The following is a 10,750-nucleotide window of genomic DNA, read 5'->3' as shown; positions in this document are numbered from 1 at the left end:
ATACAGCATGATGAAAGCATCGACCAAGATGGTCAGTAGATGCATGTTCTTGAAGATCCTGCTCCAGACCAAGTCCCATGATGTTCTTAACAGGTAGCTTCTCAATAGGATCTGTATATATGTATAATATGATGGGGTTAGCTGTTTAAACTGGTCAAAATCCTACTATTTATTCTCTGTACCAGCATCACTTACTGACAACCTGCACTAGAACTGTAAACTTTGCACCTTGATATTCTAGGTTTTATAGTCTGTTCTAACTTTTATTCTAATTGTATTTATTCTTATTTCCTAATTGTTATAACTCCATCCCCTTAAGATGTTTGCTTTTATTTATTGTACATAAGATCCCTCTTTTTACTATTTAACTGTCTGCACATTTCTTGTCTATTCTGCACACCGAGTGATCTTACTGAATGCCAAATGTAACAAGTAAATTTCTCCATTGTGAGATCAATAAAGGATTATCTTATCTTAAGCATTATTACTCAATATTTAATTACATATTGTTTACCCATCAGAAAAAAAAACTGTTAGAATAAAACTAATAGCATTAAAGCTTGAGAAACAAAAGAACCCTAAAGATTTCATGTTTCTCATTCATTGTGTCACATTTTTAAAACTTGTATCTCTTTTTATCAGATAAAGGCACAGTGTAGGCCTCATTGATCTCCACTGATATTGTTGGTCAAGTTTGGTGCATTGCATTGTGGGATGTGGAGTCCTGTAGACCAGTGGTTCTCAACCTTGGTGTCAGGACTCTATTTGGGGTTACAAGACACTGGGATGGGGTCACCAGATGCCTTCAAGAAACTAAAAATATTTATTGAACAATTTGAGGCAAATTTTGCTTATTTTTACCTTTTTCTGCAACTACACCAAACTCACTATATTTTAACCTATTTTATTCACTTTTTATTGTCGTATTTTGCTCTTTTTATTGCATTTTTGCTACATTTCTCCCATTTCTGACACTTCTACATCACATTTTAATGTCTTTTCTGCACATTTTTTCCACTTTCCAGACATGTTCATCACTTATAAACCATTTCTACCACTTTTACACCTAATGTCACATATGTTGATCCATTATTGTCACTTTTAACCTCTTTTCACCAGATTTCATGATTATTTTGCAAATTTAACCACATTCACCATTTGTCATGTCCAGTATTTACCAGTTTAAACTAATTATTTCAATATTGACACTTTAAACCCTTTTTACCACTTTTTCTGTCTGTTTTTAATTTACAACTTTTAACCAATTTCTGTGTTTTTAAAATCTCATTTCACCTCCTTTTCCACCATTTTTGGTCACTTTGAACCATTTTATTAGTGATTAAAACCAGGCTTTCCATCTTTAAGATGACTATAATAATAATAATAAACGTTCCTGGATAACAGTGGATATTATTCAGATGAATAAATAAATGTGGTTATCACAGATTCATAGAACAATGGACCATCATTTTACTGACTTTATGGATGGACCCCAAAAATCTCTCCCCTTTATTCCCTCTTAGTAAAACCACTTTAATGCATCTGTCTACAGGACTCCACATCCCACAATGCAATGTGCCAAACTTTACCAACAATATCAATAGAAGTTTTTACAGTGGAGAACAAACTTTCAATTTTTTACATCTTTTTTCCAATCAAATGATCTTTGATTTATTGATCTATGAGGCAACACTTTTGTCTTTATCTGATGACATTTGAATTCCAGCAAATTAATTTTGTGTTCATTTCATATCATATGTTAAGGTTTCATTTATTCAGACAACTATTTTTCCAGGAAATGAACTTTGACCTCCTGTAGAATAAATGCCACTATAACATATGATAAATCTTTGGTAGATAAGCGTGTCTAGTTGTTTTTGCCTTGTTGGTAACTCGTCTCTTCTTCTCTGTCCAGGTTTATAAGGGTGGGGGCTACCGGCTGCTTAACTCGTGGCTCACCTACTCTAAGACCACCAACAACAGCCCTCTGCTTCAGCTCATTCTGCTGACTCTGCAGAAGCTGCCTCTCAAAGTGGACCACCTCAAACAGGTAGAAAACACACTCTGTCCCTGTTCACTGAATGGATTTTTACTGGTTTGTCTCTTTGTTTTTCAGAACAACACAGCCAAACTGGTGAAACAGCTCAGCAAAACCGCAGAGACTGAAGGTCAGTTTATTCTCCTTAGAATAAAACCAGTCAGTGTATAATGTGATCCATTAGTAACTGTTTTATCTGTTGTGTTTAGACGTGAGGAAACTGGCAGCTCTGCTGGTCGATGGATGGATGGCCACCATTCGCTCACACAGCGTCGCTAGCAGTGGAAACGCTCCAGCTGGTAAATATTAAACTGTGTTTTCCTCACATGTTCAACCAACAGGGTTGGGCTCCATTACATTTTTAAATTACAATTACATCCTCCATTATCCATGTTCAATTACAAGTCAATTATGATTACGGCAACAGGCATTACAATTACAATTGTTTTCCCCTGAAAGTCATTTACATTCTCAATTACTAAAGTTCAATTGCAATTAATCACAATTACTGATCCTTTAATAAATAATCCTTATTAAACGTAACCTTCCTCTTGTGTTAGCTTTCTGTTAGCATCTCTAATGCTAACGGGTCAGTTTGACCCATGTTTTAAATCATCTGTAAAATACACTAATAAATATTATCTATCATCTAATTAGTTTCTCATCTATTGATTACCTTGTTAGGTTTCCTAATCAATGAATATATTGATATTTATGGTGTGGGCGTCTGAGCCTTTTTTCTGTCACTATAAACATAGTTTTATATATTTTTAAAGGTAAAATGATCCTGTAGAGAAGTGACAGGTAGTGGGAAAAGTTGATCTGAAACATATTCTAATAATTATTAACTACGTACAGTATGTGTCAGACATAGAACTGTAACATGGTTCACCAGGTTTACCTTTTATCAAATTGTAATTGAGGTTTTTTTCATATAATTTCCATGACAATTACAATTACAAAGTGAATTATTTGAACTCAATTATAATTACAACAGCAATATATTTATACAATTATGTGAATAAATAATGATCAATTACAATTATAATCATAAATGTCTAGAAAAGAGAAAAAAGAAAGATGAGACCAAGGTTCTCGTGCAGGACGTGAAGGAAAAGAGTGGTGAGGACGAGAAGAAGGAGGAGAAGCCCAAAGCCGACCCCCCCAGACACGCTAAGATCCGCTCCATAGGTGACTTTATTCTCTCTGTTAGCATCCATCCTGATACTGCTATAGTCAATGTAGGTTAGCCTCACAGCTAGCTCTCTCTCTCTCTGTGTGTGTGTAGGGTTAGAGATGGACACGCCCACCCCCGTCCCAGCTAAGAAACCCACTCCTGCTCCTCAGCTGGGAGACAAGTACAACATCAAGCCTCCAGTGCTCAAGAGACCATGGTAGGGAATCTGACACAATCTGAAAAACAAACACAAGATGAGGGGAAACAAATACATGATCATCAAATATAGCTGAAATAAACCAGGGAGGATTCTGGATCAATGATTGGATCAAATCTTGAAAATGTTTTTTTCAAAAGAAGAAACAGAACGGATTAGATGACGTAATCCAATCTTGGTTCTGATCCAGATCACACCTTTAGTTTGGGTTTTTCACAACTTTTTAGTAGGAATGGGATCAGTTTGATCCAAAACATCTGGATTAAAGTCATCTATCAGAAGAGTGGATTTTAGGCCCAAAATGTAATGAAACTTTAAAAGTGTATCAAATAATCCTATATTTGGATCATACAGTGTAACAGTATAGACCTACAGCAAAGTAGAAAAGGTTTGGACTCAGAAAATAATCCCCCAAACAGCTCAATATTGACCACACATAATATATTTAATTCTTTCACTAATTGATGTTTATTATCACAATTAAAAATATAGTTTTGTTTTTAGGTTATTTTTTAGTGATGCATACAATGATAAAACACTATCATTTGATCTCTTTCACATCCTCAGCAGTGTTACCAGATCAAACACTGTGACTACAATGTAAAGAGTTCAACTACAATCAATAAACACATAAAATGGTTCCTTAAAGGTGGAAACACTTCATCAAGCATTTTTTAAAGTGATCAATCACAACTGTAAAATATTTAGTTCTTTCTTTAAACTTTGATTGATCACTACAGTTCACCAGTGTAAAAAATACCAATAAGTCTAATTTTACTTCTTTGTTTTTTTTGGAATATGGTGTTAAACATTTGACTTATGTTTAATTGTTTAATAAAAGTAACTGCTATTACTAATTGGTGCACGAGGGGGCGCACCAGTACATTACTGATCACATGATCAATCAGGCTTTTTTAATTAGACATTAAGCAACATTTCTCATTGAATTAATCTGAATATATAAATTAAAAAATAATAAAGTGTTGAAATACCAACTTTTGAAAAAAAAAACCCACTCCCACTTTAAAGCTGTGAGTGTGTGTGTGTGTGTGTGTGTGTGTGTGTGTGTGTGTGTGTGTGTGTGTGTGTGTGTGTGTGTGTGTGTGTGTGTGTGTGTGTGTGTGTGTGTGTGTGTACCCTGTACCCCTCCATCACTGATGATTGTATTTCCTGTATTTTCCTCCAATCACAGCTTGGATCCACTAGATGCTCCACCTCTGGAGAAAAAAGACAAACCTCTGAATACTCCCACTAATTCTGCCAAAGAAATTCCAGTTAAAATCATTCCCGCACAGCGTAAGTCCCAAACATTTCTTTAAAGTTTTTAAAATGTGCTGCAGCCTTGAGGGCGGTCTCTGACATTTGATTGGTTCCCTGCAGCGATGGAGTGCACGTGCTCCCTGGGCGCCCTTAACTCCGCCCCCGTGCCTGGAATCAAGACCAAGAAGAAGAAGACGGTCCACTGGGCAGAAGAAGAACAACTCAAACACTATTTGTACTTTGACCTGGATGAGACAGAGAGAGGTAAACACTCAATGTTCACCAGAAGGATCAGAGGTGTCAAACTCAAGGCCTGCAGAGCATTCAGCATTTTCTATTGGAGTGAAGCTTTAAGCCTGATTTTTACATCATTCAACAGCTTTTTACATCATTTAGTAACTTTGTACATTATTTAACATCTTTTTACATCATTTAACAGCTTTTTACATCATTTATAACTTATTACATCATTTAACAGCTTTTTACATCATTTAGTAACTTTTTATATCATTTAACAGCTTTTTACATCATTTAACAGCTTTTTACATCATTTATAACTTATTACATCATTTAACAGCTTTTTACATCATTTAGTAACTTTTTACATCATTTAATATATTTTCAGTCACAATGACAACATGTGCTGTTTTCAGTTTCTTTAAAAAACCAGGAAAACCCTGAGAATAAAAGCCCTTTTGGGTGTGTGATTTACTCTCTAACTTTAGCCACCAGAGCGTGTCAGCGCACTGTTTAAGTGAGAATAAAGGTCCCTTAGGAAAGCTCTTCTTCTCTGCTTTATTGTCTACTATGACGTCACTCCAATAGAAAACAATGGGATGTTTACAGGCAGTGGGGTTGTGTGACATCATCAATCAGGTGATTTCAAGGTGTAGGAACACATGCTCTAAAACTGTAAAGTCGTCCCATTTTTAAAAGTTAATAAAATGAATATGGTGCATAATAATGTGTTTTGTTAGATATGGATCTACTAATAAGGACATTTAGAAGGTTTTGTGGAGGATCCTTTAAGTACATTGTTTATATCTGGCACAGTAATGAGGAAGTGGTTTTTTTTCTTCAGAAATACTGTAACTGGATTTGTCAGGTCCACTTGGGATCAAACTGGGTCGTGAATGGGCCGCAAACCACAATGAGTTTGACACCCCTGGTTTAGGAAGTTAGTTTAGTTTTTGTAAAATGTTTGGTGTAAACTTGACCAATGGTTGCTTTTCATTCACAGTGAATGTAAATAAGATCAAGGACTTTGGTGAGGCCACAAAGCGAGAGCTGATGATGGACATACAGACGCCTGAGATGATTCATCGTCATTACCACGACACCATGGTGGAGCACGTCCCTTGGACGCCCCCGAGACCCCTGACCCTGGCTGAATGTCTGGTGTCCCCCGGGACCAACAGCACAGAGAAGCTCACGCAGACGGACCGGGGGATGTGCATCCTGAAGGAGATCTTCCTCAGCAAAGAAAGGTTTGTTCCAGGGGGCGGGGCCTCAAACATGTGACTGTATCTGATCTGTAAGTAAGTAAGTAAGTAAGTAAGTATTTATTTATAAAGCGCTTTTCGCAGATAAAATCACAAAGTGCTGTACACAGAAACAATAAACATACATTTACATCACATGTGTAGCATCATAAAAGGGCAGTAAAAATTAAAAATAAAATCTTGTTAACTAAAAGCATTTTTGAAAAGCGAAGTCTTCAAATGTTTTTTAAAAGTGTCCACGCAGTTCATCTCCCGGAGAGACTGGGGCAGACCATTCCAGAGTCTGGGGGCTGCAGCCTGGAACGCCAGGTCTCCTCTGGTTTTAAATCTGAAGGTCACATGATCAACATTCATGTCAGCATTAGAATAATGACCAATCAGAGCGTTAACACAGGAAACTACAGAGTTTGTGGAGTCATTTTAGACATTTTTTATGTATTTTTGTTGAAGTTTTACATAATTTTCCTTCATTTTATGTGATTTTAGAGTCAATATGTGATTATTTTAGGAGTTAGGAGTGATTTCTCTGTGTTTTGTTTTTGTTTTGTGTGTTTTGTACTTTTGTTGTGTAATGTCATATCTTCAGTTATTTTTGTGTATTATTATTGTCGGCTTGTGTGTTTTTAGAGAAACTTGTATGTTTTTTCTGCAGTTTTTTGTAGATATTTTGTATATTATAATTGTTGCTTTGTGTTTTTTAGTATATTTGTTGTCACTATATATTTATGTCTTGCAATGTAATATGTTTTTTGTGTATATTTGTGTATTTTGAATATGTGTGAGTTTAACATGGATTCTTCTTCCTCTAGTGTTCCTGATAGTCCACATGAACCAGATCCAGAACCCTACGAGCCCATGCCCCCCCGCCTCATTCCTCTGGATATGGTATGGACACACACACACACACACACACTCACACACACACACACACACACACACACACTAACTGTGACCCCCCCCCCTCTCCACCCACCAGTACTCGTCCATGCCTGATGAAGGCTACGTGGAGCCCATAGAAACCTCCTCCCTCCCAGGTGAGGCCCTGCTCCAGGCCGAGGGCTCCAAGCTGCCCCCCGTCCTGGCCGACCTGATGGGGAACCTGCACAACAAATGGAGCAGCCCCCAGGACGTTAGCTCCGCCCCCAACGCTGCAGTTCCTGTTGTGAACGTACAGGAGCTGCCCTCATCACTCATGGTACGTGTTGAAAGTACCGATATATCTACTCAAGTACAAGTACTTGATCAAAACTGTACTCAAGTACAAGTAAGTCATACATAAAATACATTATGTTTAATCTGATTGGTCTGTTGTGATGTGATACATTACGTTTAATCTGATTGGTCGGCTATGATGTGATACATTACGTTTAATCTGATTGGTCGGCTATGATGTGATACATTACGTTTAATCTGATTGGTCTGTTATGATGTGATACATTACGTTTAATCTGATTGGTCGGCTATGATGTGATACATTACGTTTAATCTGATTGGTCGGCTATGATGTGATACATTACGTTTAATCTGATTGGTCGGCTATGATGTGATACATTACGTTTAATCTGATTGGTCGGCTATGATGTGATACATTACGTTTAATCTGATTGGTCTGTTATGATGTGATACATTACGTTTAATCTGATTGGTCGGCTATGATGTGATACATTACGTTTAATCTGATTGGTCGGCTATGATGTGATACATTACGTTTAATCTGATTGGTCGGCTATGATGTGATACATTACGTTTAATCTGATTGGTCGGCTATGATGTGATACATTACGTTTAATCTGATTGGTCGGCTATGATGTGATACATTACGTTTAATCTGATTGGTCGGCTATGATGTGATACATTACGTTTAATCTGATTGGTCGCTATGATGTGATGCATTTGTTTGTTGTCTGGTCATTTAATTTTTTGTAGTTTCACAAAGTCCGTTGAACATTTTAAAACAAAAAATAATAATTGACTCAGTAACGTTGGATGTAAAAATGTAATGAATTACTTTACTTTTTAAAAACTTACTTCAGTACAAGTAAAATTACTGATTTTGAAATAACATCAAAAAAGTACAAGTACACATAAAATCTACTCAGTTACAGTAACGTGAGTACTTGTAATCCATTACTTTTACCTCTGCTTAACACACTTCTTGTTTGTCGTTAAAAGGTGTCAATATGTTTTAATAATATGTTAATGTTGTAATGTTTTAATGTTGAAATGTTTTAATATTTTGATGTAATGTATTAATGCTGTAATGTGCTTGTCGACCACCAGGGGGCGTCTGGTAACCAATCCACTGAGGACCTGATCAAGCAGCCAGATTTCTCAGACAAGATCAAACAGTTGTTGGGTTCTCTGCAGCAGACCCAGAACCAGAACCCTGGTGGACCTCCTCTAGGTAAACATCTGTCATGTTTCTGTGCCCCCCCTTATCCCCCCATCTCCCCCTTGTTCTTTTTCTCATTGTGTTTTCCTCTGTCTCCAGTGAACTCAGGTCTGCTGGGTCATGGTCCAGGAATGAACCCCATCAACCCCATCAACCCCATCAACAACATCAACCCCATCAACAACATCAACAACATCAACCCCATCAACCCCATTAACAACATCAACCCCATGTACGGGGGCTACCCACCCAACGTAGCACCCAGCGGCCCCCGCTTCAACCACCTGCCCAGGTTTCCTTTCCCTGCCGGTGGAGGCCCCCGCATGATGGGACCCCCCCCAGGACAGGGACAGGAGGATAACGGCAACGGCCAATACTGGGGAGATGATTCCATCAGAAGAGGAGGGGGGCCCCACAGGGTGGGGCACTTCCACAGGGGGAGGCAAGGGCAGCGGGGAATACAGCTGGGCTTCAGGGGCCAAGGGCAGGTAGGACCACGAAGAGGACACAACATGAATGGTACGTGGAACTGAACTAGGCTAACAGCTAGCCTTAGAGCTAACAGCTAACATCAGAGTTAACAGCTAACCTCAGTGCTAACAGCTAACCTCAGTGCTAGCAGCTAGCATCAGTACTAACAGCTAACCTCAGAGCTAACAGCTAGCATCAGAGCTAACAGCTAGCCTCAGAGTTAACAACTAGCATCAGAGCTACGAGCTAGAGTAAGAGCTAACAGCTCGTGTCAGAGTTTACAGCTAGCGTCCGAGCTTACGGCTAGCGTCACAGCTAGCCTAACAGCGAGTGTCAAAGCTACCAGCTAACTTCAGCGCTAACTGCTAGTGTCAGAGCTATAAGCTAGAGTCAAAGCTTACAGCTCGCGTCAGAACTAACAGCTCGTGTCAGCAAACAGCAATATATATTTTAATAAATATTCTAAAATCAATTAGTTAATTTTTAGAACTGAGAATGTAAAACATGTAGAAAATGAAACTTTTCCGACACTGGATGTTAGACGTGCGTCTCTGCAGATCTTCTCATCCTCTCTCTCTCTTTCTCTCTCCTCAGACATGTCCAACAGACCCGTGTGTCGTCATTTCATGATGAAAGGAAACTGTAGATATGAGAGTAAGTGTGCGTTCTACCACCCTGGGGTCAACGGACCCCCCCTTGCACCCCAACGTCAGCTCCAACAACCAGCACGGACACTAGGAGATCCACTCTGCTATCAGGAGCTGATCAAAGGCTTGAAGAGCTCACGACCCCCCCCTCAGTGAAAGAGAGAAGGGTCTGTTCAGGCCTGAAGTGGACCATGTTTCTGTTGCCATGGTTTTAACAGAGAAGCTAACGGGTGCTACTGCTGTGCGATAGTGACGGAGCATCTTTTCAACACATCGTCACATGACTGAACCCCCCTCCCCCATCTTTACATTTCATACACAACACACCTTGTGAAATAACCTCCTTCCAGATGAATAATAAATATCAACTCCAAACAAACCTTAAAGAAAGCCTTTAGCTAAGCTAAGCTAAGCTAAGCTAAGCTAAGCTATGACCAATGTGAACAGGAACGACTCAGCCTTTCTACCAGTTCAGAGCAGAAGATAAAGAACGGCCCCTCTTTGGGCTGTGGACCACAGGTTTGAGTGTTAGTGCTAAACTAAAGGCAGATGATGATGATGATGATGATGATGAAGATGATGATGATGATGAAGTCATCCCTCTGTGACTCTGTCAAAGCGTTTTCTGTGAAAACCATCCATGTGTGTCTCCTGTGGGACAAAGATTGTAATGTTTGTTCTTTGGTTCACTTTAAGCACTGGTCCTTTTATAAACAGGTTCAGTTCCTTCTTTCTAATAAAATGTTTGGCCATAATATTCACATGTTTTTCAATGAATTATTGTGTTTATGTACTGAATAAATGTCTAAATCTACACGCTGGACATGTTTTTCACCTCATTGTAAAAGAAAAAAACTGATGAGATGTTTATCAGTTGTTTTGATCTCCACTGTAAACACTGGCAGAAAAGATTGGTGCATTGTGGGATGTGGAGTCCTGTAGAGCAGGGGTTCTCAACCTGGTATGGATGCCTTCAAGAAATTTAAACAATTTCAGCCCAATTTTGTTTATTTTTAGGAAGAGTAAAGCAAAGTAAAATTGTGTGT

The 10,750-nt window shown here is 38.5% G+C and overlaps 1 pseudogene; it reads left to right on the top strand.

Moving 5' to 3' along the window:
• Positions 1-416: 416 nt before the first annotated feature.
• On the top strand, positions 417-10,518 carry LOC114471904 (serine/threonine-protein phosphatase 1 regulatory subunit 10-like; annotated as a pseudogene).
• The last annotated feature ends 232 nt before the right edge of the window (positions 10,519-10,750 follow it).

Source organism: Gouania willdenowi, chromosome 11 (genome assembly GCF_900634775.1).
Source record: "Gouania willdenowi chromosome 11, fGouWil2.1, whole genome shotgun sequence".
Classification (NCBI taxonomy): domain Eukaryota; kingdom Metazoa; phylum Chordata; class Actinopteri; order Blenniiformes; family Gobiesocidae; genus Gouania; species Gouania willdenowi.
Note: the sequence above shows the minus strand (reverse complement) of the source record. Positions and strands in the feature narration are given on the sequence as shown.